Raw genomic sequence first — 21675 nt, forward strand, 5'->3', positions numbered from 1 at the left:
AAGAAATAGAGTCTTCCTTTGGAAAGAGAACTGTTCTATTTTTCCAGGGCATGATGCAATAGATTTTTCCCCCCTTTTGAAGCATCCAGCCTCAAGGGGACTTGAACTGAGGTAGTATGTCTGAAATACAAGGGGACTTGAAATGAGGTAATACGGGGAATAGAATAGAAGCTTTGTGTATGCACAATTATAAACAATGGGCAGAATCTGCTCTCATGCTGATGCAACCCTACTGAAGTAACGGAACCCCAATGTAAGTTAATGTAATGTAAGTTACATTAGGTCATAAACATGGCCTTTTGTATTTGAAATAGAAAAGGGAACAATTGTAAAGTGAGGAATTATTTAGTTGGAATCCACTCCATCTGCATAGAGCCTGAGCATCTGGGTTCTGTGTAAATGGATACAGAGTAGTTGGGAAGGTGAAATCCATCCCCATTACCCAGGACCAAGTTGCAGACCTGGGCTGGAACAGCAGCCACAGCCCCTGCCTGCCAGTTGCATGGGGTACTGCGGCCAAGGGATCTGTATAATATGGCCTCTGATGGATTGGCATGGAGGCATTTGCCATAGAGTGCAGGGGACGTGTCAGCAGCCTCGTGGCCACTCAGAAAGTAAACCCTCACGTGCAACTTCTATGTTAGCTTTATACTGGCTTCTGCAACCAGGTGAAGTTCAGTCTGCGCTGTAGCATAAGAGATTTTACCACTTGATGACTCATACTTGTTTGTGGGGGAGAAGGAGCTGCACTCAGTTATGACTCACTATATTGTATAAGGCCTTGGAAAATCATTTTCCTGCAGACAGTAGCAATACATACTGGATGTATATCAAATATGCTGAAATAATTGGAACACAATTAAAATGTTCTAAAGCAAAAGAAAGAGAAAGGTTACTTGTCATGAGTCTTTTCTTTCACTGAGATAACCTACTAGCAGGCTTATGCAGTACTTTCCTATGAAGTAGCCAAGATTTTAAAGGTTTGGCTAGAAATAGAACTGGGTGAACAATTGTTTTTTTTTCTGCATCCAAAGAGAATCTGGCAATTTTTGGCTTCCTGACAGTTTTCTTCGGAGCAACTATTTCTAGCACTTCACCAGAAAAGGCAAGTTATTCTGAAGCAGGAAGAACAAGTAGATTTGGGAGTAAAAAATATGCTTTTCCAACTGCAAACATATCTTTCAATCTAACAAAATATGCAAAGTTTGGTGCTCAGAGCAATGGTCTCTGAAAAAAAACTATAAAGTACATGTGCTGGCTGAGAGGGGGTTGATGGTCCAGTGGTTAAGGTTCTAGTCCAGGACTCAGGAGACTGGTCTTCAGTTCTCTACTCTGCCAGAGGCTTCCTTTGGGACCTTAGACAAAACACTTAGCCTTTATGTGCTTCAGTTTCCCATGGAGTTAATCAGGAGCACTTCCATACCTTATGGGGATGTTATAAAGAGAAACATGCTAAAGACTGAGAGATGTTCAGGTACTGTAGTGATGGAAGTCAGAAAGGTATCCCATTACTTATACTGCAGTAGTGCCTAGGGGCACTATTGGACTAGGCGCAGTACAAACACAGAACGTAAAGACGGTCCTTGCCCCAAACTGCTTGTAGTCTAATTAAGGCCTCTGCTAACCTGAGGGAGGTGCCTGAAATCTACAGCTATGATATGTGATTTTTTAGAATATGACCAGCTAGAGACATATTGTTTTATTTCTTTCCCCAAAATTTCACTGTTTGGTGGAGCAAGACAGGCAGTATACTCTTACAGCTGGACCAGTGACAAGCCAAGTACTGATATCTCATGACTCATCAGGGCTAGAATTGGGACTGTCATACTTCAGAATACCATGACATTTCCCCCAATTTTATAATGATATGAAAGCTTTCGGTACTAGTATAGATCACCAAGGATTGACCTTAACATCAGAATGAGATTACATACAGAAAAACATTGTTACTTTTATATGTTTCTATCATATTTTAGTTCTAGTTTGTTTCCATCCAAGGCCTTTATATTTTGACACATGCATGAACCTGACCTGAATGTTAGCGATACATTAGCCTTGTGCTGATGTTCTCCACATAAGTGAATTTCACCCCTCATACCTAATACATAGATTTGGCATTTGGTAAATAGTAAATGTGAATCCAAATAGCCATCCTTCCTACTTGCCTGCAAAGAATGACAAACTCTCCTCTGAGTGCCTTTGCAGGGCAGTTGCCCTTCATTGCCCACTTTTCCTCTCAAGAAAGAGAGAAGGTGAGGTGGACAGTGGGAATGGGGAGCACATTGCAATGGGGTCTGTCAGCTGGAGAGAGCGAGGGGGGTAGCCATTTTATATAGTCAAAATAAAATAAGATTTGTAATGATCTGTGTATGAGTACAGCCATTGGATGTAAATCAGAGATTTGTCCCATTGCTAACTTACATGCTCATTAACAAAGCGATGCAGAGCTCAATGAAGTCTATGAAAAGACTGCAAATGATTTTAATGGTCGATGGATCAGCCCCTACTTTTGGGATGCTTGAGTGGAATTCTTGGGGCAGGGGAGGGGAGCATCTGTTTTTGTTTCAATAATGTTAAAAAGCAAAATAAATGTCAGTTAGCATGAAGCCTGCAACACTGCAGGCACATCCATGTACAGCTGCGTGCAGCTCAGTCTAATATGCAGAAAGGGCTTGGACATAGCTTTTTGCAGAAGGTGAACCTGACTTCTGGACTTTGATGGAAGCATCTAAGCTATTCAGAACTGTGACAGCAAAACTGAATGGCTGCAGTATTAGTTGGATTCACATGGAGAACAGCCTCAAACAGACAATCGTCTTACTGTGCTAGGAAGACCAACCTTTTCGCTACTGGATTAAACGCTTTAAAATCAGGGAAGATTACACACAAATACTGAGTCTTGCAGAGGAAGAGCATGGCAAAGACACCCCCAGTCTTTTCCCTATTTTATTAAAGTTAGCTGACAAGTAAGTTGGGTACTATTGTGAAAACCTCTGCAATTATAAAACAAGCCTTTAGAAGGCAGAGCCCAATGAAATATTAAAAGATGCATCCAATACTATTTTAAAGAAGGGAGCGATCCTGTAATTTTCCACTGTGTGTATTTCAGAGACAACATGAAAATATTGATGGAGGCCCAAAAAAATCAGAGTTCTCACACGCCAAGGGAGAAAGTGCTCATTTCCCCTTCATTTGGGACAAAGAAGCCAGACCCAAAGTGGGGGCTTTATTCCTCTGGAAAAGGATGTGAGTGAAGAAGTGTTGGTTGGGTAGCTAGGAAATCTTTGACCCTAGTACTGTTATACAGAGTTTATTTTTGGAGACATAAAAATAATGCAAAGACATTGCAGAAAAAAGAAGAGTGAAAATCTGCAGTGTTGGGTTCTGAAGAACAGGGTAACTAGCAAATATCCTGCTCTTTCCTAATGATTTACTCTATTTCATCAGTGAGGGAGAGGGGGAGGGGAAAAAAAAGAGGTTAAGCAATGGTTGATCTAATCTTTTCTCCTGGTGGCAGCATAATTTCAGTGAGCCATCTGTGAGAACACTTGGGATTCAAAACCCTCATATGTACACCCAGACTTGAGCATGGAGACCTATCTTATTCCTTTTTCTAGCTTCTGGTTCAACATGTGGAAATTATTGGTTTTGGCTTCCAGGCCAGATCCACTCACCCCACACGGTGAATGTATTGGAGCAGAGAATTGTTTTTCAAGCAATGGGAGAAAAAAATGTGGATATTTGTTTTTAGAACAGATGAACAAAGATCTCTCTCTACTGCTGTCAGTGTTGTATCTGTTCTGGTACAAGGATGTGTCATTGCTCTCTGTAACAAAATGTTATTGCATATTACAACATTCATTAAACAAGGTTAAAAGGAAAGCTCCCAGGGTAGGGGATCTGTTTTTCCACAGATACATGGGAGATAGATATGGTTAACTCCTCCTACTGTTATTAAGGTCTATACGTGTAAATCATCCCCAAGTGGCATGAATCTCCCAGACTAAATTCTGTACTCAGTTACAGCCATGTAGCTCTCTGGGGAGTTTGCCTAATATGTTTAAAGTGAGGTGCCTAATTTTAGGCACTTAATGTCACAATACTGAAAGTCAGTGAGTTCATGCAGCTCCCATTGACTTCACTGAGACTCTAAGTAAGTGGCCTCATTGTCAGAGATGCTGAGCACCCCCAGTTCCTACTGGAGTCATGGATAGTTGTGGTGTTCAGCACCTCTGAAAATCCAGTCATTTATTTAAGTGCCTATGAATGGCTTTAGTACTTAAGTTTGAGCATTTGGGACTGTGGCTTAGAACTGCATGGGTATAAAGTATGGGTGTTTGGTCCATAGGCTTTAAAGATGGCAAAGCTAATGGGATCATGTCTCTTTCCACAGAATGTGCAGTATATGGAGCCTAGGGTGTTCAGTATCTGCTAGGTTTCTCTAAAGACTTAAATCTCAAGAAGCCATCTCTTAACATTCTCAAAAACTCCAAGCATTATACATAAAGTTTAAAAAAAAGCATTCACACTATTCTAGGGCTATTGGGGGCAGTGGTGATATCTGATGTAACGCTTAAACACAGAATAAAGAGCATTACTAGTCAGAAGAGGAAATACTTTAATAAGACAGAGGGGAAAACAGAATTGGGAGACAATTATAATTTAGGACTAAATTCTTGTCATGTTGAAGTCAATGGCAGAATTCCCAATGACTTTTATGGGAAAAAAACAACTTTTTAGCCCAGAAATTGAATAGAATAGTAGTGATTAGGTGAGATTACACTATATAATTTCAAAACATGAAGGATAAATACAGGAGTCTAAATGACATCTATATGTGTTCTGCATCCTTAATAAGTTATAAGGAAAACATAAATAAAACCCAATATATCTGATGCATCTCTGTGCATTGCAGGATGTGAGCATTAAAAATGGAGAACTTAAAAATAGAGAGATGAATCCGTGCCCAGATGCCATGAAAGAGTGGTGGTTCAGCAAGCGGAAACGTAAATAGAATGCCAGCCTCATTCTGTTCCATATCAATGCATCCCCATTGGGATTGTAAGCAAGAAAAAGAGGGCAGAATTTGGTTTGTTGTATCCAATGCAAAGCAAGACATAACATTAAAACACGGTGGATCAAATTTGCATTTGGTGTTAATGGGTATAATTCAACGGATGTCAGGTATGAATTTATTCCCAAATTCTCAAAGCGGGCTCACAGTTGTGGTGTCTCAGTGCTTTACAAATTGGTGTTGCTGTGCTGGGTTTTTTGGGGAGGGGCTGGAGATTTGGAGGGAGCAGTTGTTAGGTGTCTACCTTAAATTTCTCTCCCCTGCATGCTCTTTTACAATTTACTGGATTATTTATGGTGGGAAAGAGAAGTCAAATAAGAGACTCTTGCATTTGGTATGAAAGCAGCGAGATTAGTGGTTACTGATTATGGAAGGAGACAGTCCCTGAAATAGCTTGAGCCAAACCTTTTGAGGTCTTCAGAGATCAAGATCAGAACCTTAGCTTAATTCCATAATAATACAGGCCAGTTGCTAACTTCCTCTGCTTGAAGAATGATACATTCTTTCTGTCCAACTGGCACCTACCATAGAAACCCATGGCCCATTGCAATGGGCTGTAAGTTCCAAATGAGAAACATATATTAAAAAAAACCCACACAAATGTACAGCATAACAGTTAGTGTTAGCAGATGACTTGCCCATAAAAAGAAATCCCCCATTTTATGACAACTTGATAATATATTGGTAATATAGTAAGCACCTTGCTGAGCCCTAGCAGAGAGTCCAGAAGCCACTCAGAGTCACATAAAAGCATATTTGCAGGCAAAGACACACCTAATGCATTGTTTAAAAGGAAGGGAAAAAAAACATTAATTGAAAATCAATTAAATATTAATTAATTATGATAGGACAGGTAACTTGATAGTATGCCATAGTGCAGATGCACAGAAGGCACAAATGTCCATAGCTCTGTTTGAGTCAATGGAGCTATGCCACATTATACCAGCTTAAGATCTGGCCCGTGAGAATATCAATACGTTCCTTTTCTGCACACAATTTATGCTGCAATGCTACAGACAGCTGCTGGGTCTGCCAACTGGGTGATTAAGGGCAACCACCCTCAATGCTATTTACTCAGAAACCTGTCACATGCCATGGGCTGTTGAGTGTCCCACCTCTCCTTCAAAAACATAGGTAGTGTTTGTATATGGTAGCTTGCATGTGTTAGAAACATATTTCTCTACAGCAAACTGTACTCTACTCCAGTGACACTAGGCATTTTGTTCCCCTAAAATAACAGCCAGAAACACCCTCCCTGTCTGAACAATAAAATGACCTTCCCCCCCCCTTAGTTTTGTATTCCAAATATTATTTACATTTCAATAAATGTGTCTTTTCTATATAAGAGCTTCTGTGTTTAATGTGGGTAACTAATCTTAAAATTAGTGTTTGCTGCAAACTGCTTAGTGAAGAAAGGGTGCAATGAGCCAAAGCAAGGGCCTCTTATATCCTCAGCCACACTAACACATAAAAGCAAAAAAGACACTACACTCTTTCTCAAAGAAGAGTTCAGCTTAAACATTACATGCAGTCCATTTCTCACCTTTCCAACATCTCTGCAGAAAGAAAACTTGTCCCCACCACACAGACATTTCACTCCTCTCTCCCACATATAGCCACTAAATAGTAACTATTCAATAATAACTCATGTTAATGAGTGATGGTCCCAAACCACAACATTCAGTTCCAACTCAGAACTTTTCTTGTGTCTGGAGTTGACAGGGCTAGATCAGATCTGAACAATACCATGATGTGGCTTGTGTGTTTCAGTAGTTGACATTCTTTTGAGTGAGAAGGGTTCTTGACAGTGTTTCCTAACCTTTTCCATAGCAGGACCCCTCTGACGCCCTCTCCCATCTAACCAGGACCCCACAGCCATTAGTAATAGGGATAGGACAGGGTAGACATAACCATATGACACCTTCATGACCCCCAGGTTCAGAGTCCCTGTCCTTGGGGGACACGGACTTATACTTTAATGTATCTTGGATTAATATTAAAATGGTGGTAAAATAAGATCAAAGTTATTCATTCAGGCCTTGATTCAAAGCCTAGTGAAGTTAGTGGGAATCTTTGCTGTGGAACAGGTACCCTGATATTAAGAGAGATTAAAAGAAGCGTTTGTGAGAACTGCAGCTACTTGCCCAGATGAATTTGCATTCTGATTGGAAGGCCACCCTCTACTGCTTACATGTCCAGCAGGGAGTGCAACCTTCATGCATATCTTCATCACTGGGGTGCCCAAGGTGAAGGAGTGAAATCCGAGTCAGGTTAGAAGAAGCGCAGGAGAAACTGACATTTCAATATGCTTGACAAGTGAGGCGGACAAAGAAATGAGATTAGTATGGGATTCTACAGTAGGGGTGTGGGGGAGGGTGGGCAGCAAACGGAGAACAGCTACGTATTATGTTTACAGCACCCAAAACTATGCACGATGCTTCAGAGGAAAAGCTTAAAATCTATTAGATATGACATGATGAGTGAGGTTAACAAAACAGCAGGAAGAAAAATGGTTACAGTAAGAAGATCAGTTACTCATTTCAGGCAAGCACATATTGGGCTGGGGCAGTAAAAAGTATTTTTGTTGCTATTTAAATATATATATAATAATTACCGGCTCACTCCTTGTGGGTATTACAGCAGAAGGGAGTCCTAAGTAAACAAGTGAATGAGGAGAGGGTAGTAGTTTGGAAGACCAGAAATGGGAGGGTGCTCCATGTCTAAGGGGGGACCAGGAAAAGAGTGAGCCTGGAGATGAAAGAAGCTTATAAACCTCAGCATCAAGGTGGATATCATTGTCAGAGCATTATGTACAGTGTGCATCCACTCATTGCAGCAATGATCTGAGATGCATTTTGATCAAAGCAAACGAACCCTTAAAGAAGCCTCCAGAGTAGTAGCTTCCCACAACAGCAGCATAGCAGGAGCAGGCTTGGTAGATAGCATCAAGCAGTCCAGCATCAGTCGCTGTTTAGAATTGCAAACCAATAAATGACGAAGGGAAGTAAGAGGGCTGCATATCTATAAAACCACAGATTCCCCAAGCACCACATGGACTTTTCATTCATGACACATTATTCAGAAACTTGCTATGGGAGATGTCACCAGGTGGCAGGTTGCACATGGGTTACGTCTACATTTGGAGCTGGGGATGTAATTCGCAGCTCCGGTACACATTGACCAAGCACACTAAAAATAGTAGTGCAGCTGTGGTAGCACAGGCTAGCCACACTGAGCGCACACCCACCCGGACCCCATGGGTACATACTGGGGACAGCTAGCCTGTGTCACTCCTGCCCAAGCTACCACATCTACATGACTGTTTGTCGCACACTAGCTCAATGAAAGCTACCATGAGTATATCTACGCCAGCTGCAAATCACACCCCCAGGTCCAAGCGTAAACGTAGCCACAGTCTTCCAAGTTTTTATTCTTTGTCTGCAGAGCACGCTTTTAGTTTTAGAAGGCACACTAATGGTTTAATAGGGGTTTATCCAAGGCTCTGGAATGGAAGATTTTGCCCTCTTCCTTAATCTCTGATTAAGAATCTCTTAATTCTTGAGGCAGAGTTGCTCTCTAGGAACCAGACATTCATGTTAGGCTGAGATTTCTGAAAGCGGGGTGGGGAGAGTGCCCTGCATGCTGTTTGACCATCTTGTTTCAGAATTGTGAGTGTAAACAAAAGAAATTGCATTTTGAATATACCGAGATTCCACTGATTTTTCGTCCTCTTGAAATAATCCGTCAAGCCCCTGGAATTCTACCACCATTCAGCAGAAGGCAATGCTACCCTCAGAAGAAAGGAAAACACTACTTTATTTCCATGGACCTGCTAATTTGGGTCTGCATAAGGTGCATAATGGTACCCATTACTGTAGCTTTTCACAATTTTGAATGTATGCCTCTTCACAACACCCCTGTGAGGCATGGAAGTGCTATTATCACCATTTTATGGATGAGGGACTAAGGCTCAAAGAGGCTAAGTGACTTGCCCATGGTCACACCAAAAGTGTGTAGCAAATCAAGGAAGTGAACACGTTTCCCAATATTTAGCAAGCATCTTAACTACCCCAGTGTCTGTTCATGGGCATTATTTGGACATGCCATGTCTCATGGCATAGAACATATCAGCTTAGTTACAGCTTGGTAGATGCTTTGCAGAGGGATTTTTCTGGATGTAGAAATAAAGCAGTTAAAAAAAAAAAATCTAGCAGCATCCACTGAGCATTTGTTCCAAAAGACCAGATTTCCGGAGGCCAAACATTCAACATACACTATTTTAGTTCCCAGGGGTCAACTTCATTTGTTCATTTCTATTTTTTAAATCCTCAATATGAACAGTTGGGAAGCAGTGCACATTACATATAGGGGATGGTATGCTACACAGATTAGTGATTTTTTACAGACTCCCAATCAGATTTTTAAAATGCAAGACAAACAGACCTTGAAGCAATAACTTGCTTAGGGAGACATGCTTAGGGAGAATACACACAACTCATGTTTTGAAAGATTTATTGCTAGATCTTTTCTCAGGATCCTTAGGAACCAGAACTTGCAGGGCCAAAATATGCAATTGGTTAGATAGTAGTAGATGAATCCTGACTACCACTTACTCTGTTATTTTCTGTTCTCTATAGGTTCTTAGGCTGCACTCATCACCACAGAGCCTGAGCATCTTCCAGCAGTGCATTAAGCTGGAAGTTTAAAAAAAATCTGTCACATGTTTGTTCTCTCATCCTCTCCCCAGGAGGAGAAATGTATGCAGTGGAGTGTTTTGTTTTGGAATTTTTTTTTACACACAAACATTATAGAGGTGTGTGTGTGTGTGTTAGAAATGGCAAGGTTAAAGAAATGAGCCTTGCACTACAAATGGCTGATATACAGGGTATTGTAGTCAGGGCCCTGTTCCTCTGAGGAACTGCAGAGTCCCACCCAGGGAAGGGTAAAAGCATGAAGCCTGACACCTGATGGGGTGCACTCAGAGAGACCAGTGAGAGCAAGGGCAACTCACATCAGAGAGGAGGACTGGCAGGATCAGGCCTTACCTTTTCACCTTCCATGACCCAAATCCAAATCCTATCTAGTGCCGCAAAGTGAAGAGTTTTCTGAACTCCTCTTAATCCCCAGTTTGACATATCCAACCTACAGCACACTTTGCTGTTTCTGTTTGAGGATAGTCCAGTACTAGAACAAGGTGTTGCAGTGAAATGCTTTGGCAGAATGGCCAGGGGATGTTTGCACATTGGCTGCCTACACTCACACCAGTGCCTGACTCAAACCAAGGCAACCCTTCCTAATATCTTGCATACAAACATTATAAACACAAAGAAAAAAATCTCAGGCACTTGTAGCTGAAAAACAGGGCGCAAGAAGATTTCTGCAACAGGAAGTGAATAAAATGTAAACTGTAGTTAGACTACAGAGAAGCCCGGATGCTATCTTCCCTTGCTCATGGCCTAATTCTGGGATCACCACTCACCCTGACTAGCACCTTATAACACAATCGGTTGCACTGCTTTCAATGAGACCACTTATCTGGTAAGGAACTGCCCATCATGAGTAAACATGGGTGGAATTTGGCCCTCAATTAAAAGGTAAGGTTGCTGTTTCCATACTGCAAGTTTTCATACAGATTCTCTTTTTTCCTTAGCACTCTTTGAAGAGTTAAATGGTTGGGACAGACCAAGGAAGGAAGGCATAATGTGTAAATCTAGACACTGTTACTAGGTAATCTAGTCTATCCCTCTCTCTAGGCCTAGAACTCCAATTGCTCAGCTCCAAAAGCACAGCTGAGCATTCTCCCTCTTGAACTAAAAAAAAGATTTCTATAGCAAAATGGAGAGACAGGCCCCATATCCTTTCTGTGGGACAACCATTATAGGGAAACATTACTCACAAAGTTGGTAGATCATAACAAAGCTCAATTCTGTCCCCAGTTTAGTCAGTCAGTCAATGAGAATGTTGCCATTGACTTCAACAAGAACACATTCAAGCTTCAGAATTTGACTTTAAGTATGTTTTATTTTCGCAAAAACAAATCTTGAATATCCAAGCACAAGATTTACTATTAACTCATGAACTGGTTTCACTTAAATACTGTATTATTTTTCTGTTTTTATTAGCATCATATCATAAATTGCACTTGCTCTATTGCAAAAATGATTTTAACTGAGACCCTCTGGGTAAATAACCACAGTTCCCTAGAAATTTGTCTCAGATAAACAATAAAGATAGCACATTCAGTTTTCTTCAGGTGACATTTCCACTATAATTGTTGCTATACTGTGCTTTATTGTTCAATTTCTAACTGCTAACATCTTGTAAACCCAGAATGATTTGGAAGATAAAACACTGAATTTTAGAGAAGCTAGAACACCAGGTTTTAAAAATATCATTGTAACGAGAGAGACAACAAAGGCTCCCAAACATTTACACTTGTGCAGGCAAGAAAAATACCTTTATTTCCCTTGGCTTCCCAAGACATGATCTGAAGCCTAGTCCTCCTGTCCCATCAGATCCCTTAGATTTCAGTGGAAAGTGTGCCTGAGCAAGGACTGCAGCCGTGTCCTTTGGGAAGCAGAGGGTAAAATAGTCCCTTTGTCTGCCAGCGGTATGTGGAGACAGACAGTATGCAATAAGTCAGAAAGATTTTACTTATCAGAGCCTTAGACAACCATTTGTCAGTACTTAACGGTATTGCTGGATGACTCATTCCCATTTCTAATACCTATAAATACAGGGCATGTGTAGGAACACACTGTCTACATTGATTTTAATCTGGTCTCTTTTTGTGCTGCCTACAAATAGCTTAAAATGAACCCAATCAGATAAGCAGAGCAGAAAATGATTGCACAGTCACATACGGTAGGCCTTGAAAAGGCTAAAGAGAATATACAGCACAGAAACACCGATGTAGCCAAGAATCACTCATCAAGGGTGATTCCAGTTAGCTCAGCTAGAACATGGCAAATCTCTGCCACGGAGCGGGTAGAAGTATTTTCTCTCCCCAGGCTAAATAGTTCTCTTGTCTCCATGGGGAGGAAGAACTAGAAGGTCTGCTTAGTGGCAGATCCTTTGATGCACCTGTTCTTCTCCTCACCTTGCTCCCAAAGAGCTGAGTTCCATGCTAGAGAGGAGTGCATACCCCTACCATGCCCCCCTTAACCTTGTACCAGCAAAGGTGGAGGCAGGTTTTGCCTCTAAGGAAGTATCCATATCTAATATTATAGCTGGACAAGAAATATGAGAGTTTTAGTTTAACATTTTTTCGCCATCCCAAAACAAGTCAAAAATTTTGAAATTATTCATGAACCAATAATATAAAAATCATTAGTGTGCACAAGATATTTCATTTAAATAATTTCAAAACATTTCATTTGGATTGCAACATTTTACAATTATGTATCCTTTTGTGCATACTTTAACAAAAATTCTAAAATTAAGACGTTTTGAACAAATAAAACATTTTGTTTAGAAAGTGTAAAAACAGGACATTTTGATCATTTCAAAACTTTTTCCCCCCAAATTTTTTCAAATCAAACAATTCACTGGAAATAACCCTCTCTCATTCACAGTTTTGGTTTTGATGAACTGACATTTTCCAACTAAAAAAGTTTCATCAAAAAATTCCCTACCAGCTCTATCGAATATAGAGATGACGACATGCAGCTCTGCAAAAAAAAAATGCATCCTCCATCACCATCAGTACCTCCACGCCTTGAAGAAGAAAAAAAGCAAATGGATGAAGAGTAACTGACTCAAATTTAATTCCAAAGTAGTGGGAGGAGGAGGAGTGAGATACATGCAGGAAGCTTCTCAAAATTATCCCCTCCCATGGAATAACCCATTTTACAAGGGAAACATCCCTTAGAGTTCTTCATGGAGATGTCCTAGGAGCAGCGAGGGGGTTTTATATGCTCACAGGAAAGCTTCCCCAAAGCCTAGCAGATCCTCCAAAATTCATGTGATTCCAAGGCCATCTGCATAAATGCTCTCTACCCCAGAGGTAGTTTTACCCCTGCCAACACTCCTGGCTCTCTGCTGCATGGCTCCATTGAGGCCACACTGCCAGGGACCCCCTCTGACCAGGGTTCCCTGAGGAGGACGGGGTATCCTGCAGAAAAGTTACAGCTGGGGACTCTATTAATCTCTTCCTGCAAACTCATCCAAATTGGAGAGGGAGGAGGATGTGTACCTCCCCAAGCCAGCCCCACTGCTGTCCTGGCCTGTCCTCGTGATATTCCTTAGCCCAGCATGGACCCTGCACTTCATGGAGAGTCCCCTGCAGGGTCTTAGGAGGTAGAGAGTGGTGCTAGAGAGAAGTGACAGCCCTATCTGACCCTCGCCAACTCAGCTTCTGCATGGAGGGGCTCAGATCTGCCCATGGAAGACTTTCTGCCCAGATCTCAGAAGGAAGGAAGGAGAGCGAGTCAGTGTGATCTGGGAGACAGAGGAAAAATCAAATAAGGATCCGCTTAAAGATAAATAAATGGGTGTGTAGGACACAGATACTGAAAGGATAATCACTTTGGAGATAGGTTAGAGAGAATATTAGTGAGAAAACTGGTGAAGATTTTAAAAGGAATTTTTGTTAAGACAAAACATTATTTATTGTGTCTTCCTAAAGATGCAGCCTAAATAAAAATAAGCAAAAAGGCAAACATCTGTGGTTAAGTAATCTGTTTCCCTGATGCTAAATTATTACTAGTGGCAAATATTTTCCTTTTTGTTGCAATGAAAGTTTAATTTTAATTAAATGATAAAATGTTGAAACATTTTTGAAATAGGCTGCTAGAAGCCTTGCTTTCTCAGTAATTGTCATCTGGAGTAAGCCTCCAAAAGTTAAACAAATTATCTTACAAATGAGAATGATATTAACACAGCAGACTTCAATGGGTACAATTTAAAATCCACATTTTTTATTGAAAATTCATTGCTTACAGCCCCCCCTAGTTTATTAAAAATAAAAAAAAATTCCTCTGATTTGCATCTGTTGTATTTTTTCTTCCTGTGGAGCTAAAATCTGGTTCTCCACCCACAGTGCAGCTGCTAACTACTGGTTATTTTAAAAAGATATTTAATAAAAAAAACCCCACATACTGAAGAGGGAGTGAAGAGTTATTGCAATCAAACATCTGGATTCTCCCCAAAACGCACACTTTTTCTAGGGCTTTGGAAGATATTTTGACTTGAGGAAAAAGCTTAAACTTTCCACTGAGCAACACTTGATAGAGTCAGAGGATTCATTTTGCATGTTGAAACATGCCCACTCCATTCACATGAACAACTTGTTGCATCTTTAAAAGACTGTGTAAAAGGGTAGGATTTATGTATTTACAGTAGCTGTCGAAACTAGACTGAGGCCAAACCTATAATAGGTGTAATGTGGTTTAGCTTAGAACCTCCTTAAATACAGGGGATTTCCTCTTTAGTTTTGTGAATATTACAAAAAGCCCTAACTGAAAAATTAGGCAGGGGAGGGGAGTTATAGATCCAGTACTTATCATAGCTGCAATGTGAATATCTGCTTACCTGCATTGTTAAAGGTGGGGGACTAAATGATTCATGAGGATTTGTCATGGGAGCCTTCTCTGGAAGAGAAATTCAAAACAGGGCTTATGTGGGACTGAAGTGATGTGCTGGAACTGTGAATGGGGATGAATTTCACCTTAGGCCCCTGGTTACATCTGGCCTTGAAATGGTAGTGACTGGAAGCTGTAACCATCTGAGCAATGTTAATGACCTCTGTGTTTGAGTTGTTGATGTTCTCATTCTAATTGCTAATGGACACATGCTCTTATCTGAAAGGTATTATAGCATGATTCTATTTATTAATTAGTCTTTAATCTAACAATGTTGATTATAAATGTGTGTGTGGGGGGGGAGATTGCAGTGGATAAAAAAAAAGACCATTTTAAATTGTTGACTATGTCTACTTCCCCAGTGCAAAAGGAAGAGATGAAAAGAAGAATCAGGTTAGATGGGGTCTTTGGAAACCTGCATTGCAGCATGAGGAGTTAGCTAGCTAAACACTTCTAATACCTGTGTACTGCTAGCCACTTTAAATGAAGCATGAAACAGAAATACAGACAGGCATGAAGAAAGTGGAACAGAATGAAAAGAGCAAAGCATGGGGATACAATTGTGGCATCAAAAATGATGAAACAACAAATGGGTAAAGGAAGAAACAGAGAGAAGGACATTTTGGAGGTCATGGATAAGCTGAAGTAGTGTTGGCCCTGTTTAAAGCTAAGAAACTATAAATATTTTAACAGAGGGCCAAATCCTGGCCTAATTTACATCCTGTGTAACCCCACGGTACCAGAATCTATATTTTCTTAATCTGGTGTAGATCTACTGACTCCACTGGAGTGAATCTTGATAGACATAAAAGTGTGAGTGAGTCAAGAATTGGACATACTGACTTCAATAAGGTCACTTGGGGCATGAATCAGCAGAATTTGGCACAGAGCATGGAAGCCTAGGGAATGTTGAAGAGGAGACAATGAAGGAGAAAACATGAAATACTTTAATTCTTGTAAAGGAAGATCAGGAGTCCTCTGCTGTTATAGACACAAAAATAGGAATGAGAGTTTAGTTATGCTGACAACAAAAATAATGCAAAAAAGAGAAACTGCTAAATATAATCCTACCACAGGAGAGAAACAGATGAAGACCAATTGAAATAAAAGAAATATAAAATGGTTTCTTTCCTTGGGGTAATGTATGTGGCTTTTTGAGATGCTATACACCTTGCAGTGTGATTTAATTAGATGAATAGCTCTGTATTATCCAACCACATAATCACATTAGAATTTGACTTATTTTTAACCACAATCAAGAGCTAATAGAGGGTCAAGGAGTTATCTAACTTTGGTTCTCTATTTCTCTTTGAAGAGTTTGGAGTCATTTTAAAACAGGGAATGGATTTTTTTTATTGTTTGTTCAAAAGATCAAAAGCAAAACTCCCAAAGCTAATAAAACTGAAATTGAGTTGTAGATACATACAATCTTGAGCAAATAAATGAGTAATATAAATTAGTATTTAATGCCAAATATATATATTTTAACTATTTTCAGATATATGAGCTGAAACCTAGTTTACATTGGTCTGTGGAATATTTTAATAATGTGCAGTATGAACATTAATTTAAATGATTTGACTTGTCACCAATCAACAGGAAATATTCTGATAATACTTTCAAGACTTTCATGCTTATGATTTTAACTCTAGATCCTCTTCTTTATCCACATATGACCAATCCTCTTTATTAATCCATCTGTGCTCTTGGCCTTAATGATATCATGTTGCAGTGAGTTCTGCAGGCTATTTGGGCAGTGTGTAAAAAAAAAAAAAAGAAATTCCTTCCATTAGTTTTTAATTTGCTTTCAATGTCCTTGGATGTCCTCTTATTCTTGTACTGAGAGAAAAGGTGAAAAGAATCACCCCATCTGCCTTCTCTGGATCATTAATTGTTTTGTGTCCCGTATTATTTATTTTCTCTCTAATGTAAATCTCATTTTCAGTCAGTTTTAATGATGTTTTTCTGTGCCTCTAATCATTCTTGTTGCCTCCTTCTGCACCCTGTATATTTTTGCTATATCTTTTCTGAGACAGGGTAATCAGCACTGAAGACAATAGTCCAGTGAGGTCATATCATTGACTTATACATTGGCATAATATTTTCAGTATTATTCCATTCCTTATGCATCTTGGTTGCTTTTTTCACCTCGCCTGCAGATTGAATATAGGTCTTAATTGATTGCACAGTAATACCCAGATCTTTTTCTTTTAATACAGGATGAAGATATATCCTAGGGGTCAGGGTCGTGGCCTAGAACACTGGAGACTAGGGTTCAATTCCTAGCACTGCTCCTACTTTGCTGTATGACTTCAGGCAAGTCACTTCTCTTCTTGTACTTCAGTTTCCCCATCTGTAAAATAGAGATAACAATATTGAACTGCTTTGTGATTGTTGAATGAAAGTCACCATGTAATCACCTAGGTATTCTTATTCCTGAGTTGTTCCATTCAATTTAGAATATAGTAAAGTGTACAGGTAGTTTAGTTCTGGGCTATTATTGTTCTAGATAATTGTAACTAAACATACAGTAGTGAAAGGTGCAACATAAATGTAACTACTTTTTGACCATTTCCTTGTATTACTAGATCACCAGACTGAAATAGGAAGTTATATTACAGATGTTTGCTTCAAGATGGTTTGCTTACAGTATATTTTTGGTCTTAACTACAACTGCTATATATAACCAATCTGGTAAGACAGTGCACATTCTTTAGCTAACTGCAGTTCATCAGTAAAGCACGCTTTCTATTTAAGCATAGGGTATTATCAAAGAGTCTAGGGATTTTTGCAGTGCAGGGTGAAGTGTTGAATCTTCATGCACAGTAAAGATAGCATGTAACACTTCTATCAGAGTATGGGAAGGACTGAAGTCACAGATAACTCACTCACTGTAAGGGCTTTTTGCCTTTTTTTTTCCCCCTCCCCCCCAGGAAAGCCAGTTTGGCAGACAAGGGAAAGCTGGAAGCTTTTAGTTCTCCCTGATAGCCTAACGAAATACCTAGTACAGATGCAGGGAGCTGGCTTAAAAGCATGGTGTCTGATAAGAGGAGATACTGAGAACAACAAAAAAAAAAAGTGGTACTTGCTGTGTGGAAACAGAAGTAAGGTTAGAAGGAGGCGTTTGTAGCTCGAATCAGGCTGCACAGGAACGAAGGAGAGAGTGTTAAGGTGGAAAAGGAAAATTGCTCTATTTGCTATAGTTTGAGAAGAAAAACTGGAGCAGCGGATGTGTTCAAAAATGAAAAGTCTCAGTTCATAGTCAATTTCATGCTCTGTTCATCTCACAAGGAAAAGTACTGAAGCACCTGCATAACTAAGTAGTCCCATTAAAGGCAATGGGGATGCTCACAGGTACTCATTGACTTCAGTTGGACTACACACCTGCTTTAAATTATGCACATGCTTAAATGCTTTCCTGGAGCAAGGCCCACATTCTACACCTCTAGTCCTAGGCTTCCCATTAGGTTATGCAAATAACTTTCTTGATGAATGATTAAGTCAAAGTGATTACAGCTTCTATTATATAAATCATTTCACTGGTATATCTCCTTTCCTGTCTGTCCTATACAATTGTGTAGGCATATTCAAAATAAACTAAGTCAGCAAAACCTGCTAGGATTGAATCCCATCATAGAGGTCAAGAGGGGCTGCTCGTCCTGACATACTTTGAAGAGCAGGGAGGTGTACAAAGCACATGAGAATTTCTTAAACAGAAGAGGGCTAAACAGACTACACCCACCCAACTAAACTGTCTTCATTCCTTAATGCTATTACTTGCAGTGACTGCTCCCTGTAATTACTATTAACACCAGCAGGGAGCCAGTAGCAGGAGATAGAGACAGATACATTACCCTCCCCTCCGCTTTAATGTATTTGACATCCTGGAGAAAATGACTATTTCAGAGTCCAGCGAGACACTCTTAGTGGGAGGATAAGAACTGCAAAAAGAGAAAAGACAGTTCTCTTTTCTATACTAAGCATTCCAAACCTCCCGTTAACTCCCGCAGTATTTTTAAATATATCTGTGTTTTAAATAAACTGTAAGAAAAAAAATGTTTGCTCTAACACAATATTGTTTGAAATCATGCAGCTGGATCTCTGGCTGTATCGTTGTTCAAACTCCCACCCTCCATGCAATCATTTATAGAGACACCTCTTGTAAAAAAGAGGTAGAGGGACTAAGGGCTGGGGGATTCTGATACTTGTTTAAGTCTATTTGTGTTTCTCTGCTAACATTGAAGAGACAACAATGGTCTTTATGTTGAAATCTGTGCAGGAGGGACCATGGACTAAGTAACATGGGTGTTTTTGTAGGTCAGAGGCTATGTTTTACTTATTAAGAATGCTTGGTGTTTTTCCCATGTATAGATCTCAAGAGCATTTAAAAAGAAGGCAAGTCTAATTATTCCCATTTTATTGACAGGGAAACTGAAGCACAGGTGAAATGACTTGCCAAAGATCACACAGCAAAGCCGAGAATAGAGCCTGGGGTAAAATCCTTGCTCCACTGAAGTCAATGGGACTTCTACCATTGACTTCAGTGGGGCCAGGATTTTACCCCATGTCTCCCCAGTTCCCTCTCCAGTGTACGAGAGGAACTCCCTTACTCTGTGTCTTGCAAATAGACTATGTTGAGGAAAACCCCATCAGGATTAGCCAACAACATGGCAGCAAAAACACAGACATGGTCAAACATATTGCTGAGGACTGGGTGAAATCCTGAACAGGAAACAAAACATACTTAACTTGTGCAATCAAACATTTTTCTAAAACAAAACATAGCAAAAAGCCTTCCAGAATAAATTGTCTATCAGAAGGTTGCCTGAACCAACTGCTAGAAAATATCTTTATTGTCCAAACTCATCCTTAGTGAGAACTATTACTGCAACATATATGATCTGATCTGCTTGCTTGTGATGGGCAAAAAGACTACATTAAGAATCAAAGACTGTTTCATATACTTACACCATGTCTTAACCAGGGAAAAAATTGCTTTTCACAAGTGGCTCCTAAGTCTAATTCTTCACAGTGACAGTTGATTTAGTTGTTTCGTTTGTTTTAAAAGCCCAACTGTGCAAACTGTAAATCATTACACAAAAATAAATGGTGTGTTAGCTGTATGAGACAGTTATTTGTTCATAAAGCACCTTCATTTACAGCTGAGTTTCCTACTGCATTCAAAAAAAAAAAACGACCAAAGCTACTCATAAAGCTGAGTCAGAGACTGTAAAAACATGAGCTTGCAGAGTTATGCTGAGATGGACCCAGAGAGATGGCTGTGACATTTAGTGGCTGCAATACCACTGGAACAGTAACTCCTCCAGAGGAAGTGGTAATGTGCTTACTCAAATTTTCTACCCTCCCTCAGGTTCCTGCATTGACAATCTGAAAGTCTTCAACAGGCCTAAATCCGGAGACAGTAATGCTCCCCCACGTCCTTACTCAGGAAGCTTTAAATTACAAAGGATGGGTCACTTAAATTACTAGTCATTCAGTTCCCTGCTTCAACTATCAGTAAATGGCTGTGATAAAATATGGATGCTGCGATAATAATTGTGTTACCTTGACATATCTGCAGCTACTGCCTCACATACAGTATATTTGGTAAAAGGTTTTAGAAGCACAAATATTTATAGATACTTGGAAGCACTAATTTAGGTACTGATCCAATGTTCAGGCATTGATCAAACTGACCACAAAGCTTTCCCCAGAGGAAAAACAATTGCCGAATGTACTCACCCTGGCAAAATGTGTTAGTGAATAAGCAACAAGAAGTAGAAACAAGTTTGGTAGTTCCCACAAGGCGATTCAGAGAGTTCTAATGCTTATGTAGGTGATTCTGGTTTCTGCCGCCCTTTTTAATGAAAATGAGCCACGTAACAAGCATACTTTCTATTGAGTAATGAATATAGATAAGCCCAACACAAAACCTTGGATCCAACCCCTGAATTCTGGGAATCCCAAAAAGTTAACCACCCAAACATACTTAACTTGTGCAATCAAACATTTTTCTAAAAGAAAACATCTAAGATCACCATCACCATTATTATAAACCTTTATATTACGGTAGCATCCAGAGTCCCCAACCAGGGAATGATTAGCTCCCCACTCTAGGAATTAGAAATCACAATGCTTTATCCAAACATCCCTGAATTTTTGAGGTAGTTGAGGGAGGGGCAGGTTCACTATTTATATCTGAATTTTGCTGCATGGTTGCATCCCTAATAATAATCTAGTCCTGTTCCAGTTCACATGCATAGAGTGTTATCCTTCCCTCTGCTGGGTCACAGCTTTTAATAGTAATACTTCCAAGCTCTTACATAATACCAACACTTTTCATCCTTTGAACTCCCTGGGCTTTACAAGAGAAGGTAAGTGTCATTCTCCCTGTTTTACAGATGGAGGAACTCAGGTACAGACAGAAAGCAGAACGGACTTGCCCAAGGTCAGCCAGCAGGCCAAAGCTGAGGGTCCCACAAGTATTATTATTCTAATGGCACATTCACTGAACCTTAGTCCAGTGCCTTGTCTCCCTTTTAGATGAATTCTCGTTATTTACTCTAAGAAGTAAAGGCATACCATGAGGGCTGAGCAAGCATACTATGCATCAGTGAAATTTCAACCAGTGAGTTACCGCCTGCTCAGAAGTTAACCAAGGGTAACTGGGGGTCACATGGAGGTGTTGGCTCCCCCATGCCAGAAGAATTTTCATCTGGCCAGATCTAGCTCCTTTCAAAACATGTTGATGTGAACCAGACTAAATAATTATCAACCTATGCATTGAAAACGTGGCCAAAAACACATTCTGTCACCATTTTTCTGACACCTGGCTATTGCTTTATCAATTTTTGGATTATCATACTGAGCCAACTACTTGGTTATTGCTTTATCACAGCTGGGGGGGAAATGATTTCTCTTAAACAAAACCAAAAAAAGTTACCCAAAAAATTGGAAGAAAAATAATTAGAGGAAAATGCAAAAGTCCTGCTGATATATTAGCAGATAGGAGCTGACTTT

The sequence above is a fragment of the Lepidochelys olivacea genome (assembly GCF_965140295.1).
Source record: "Lepidochelys olivacea isolate rLepOli2 genome assembly, chromosome: 3".
NCBI lineage: Eukaryota > Metazoa > Chordata > Testudines > Cheloniidae > Lepidochelys > Lepidochelys olivacea.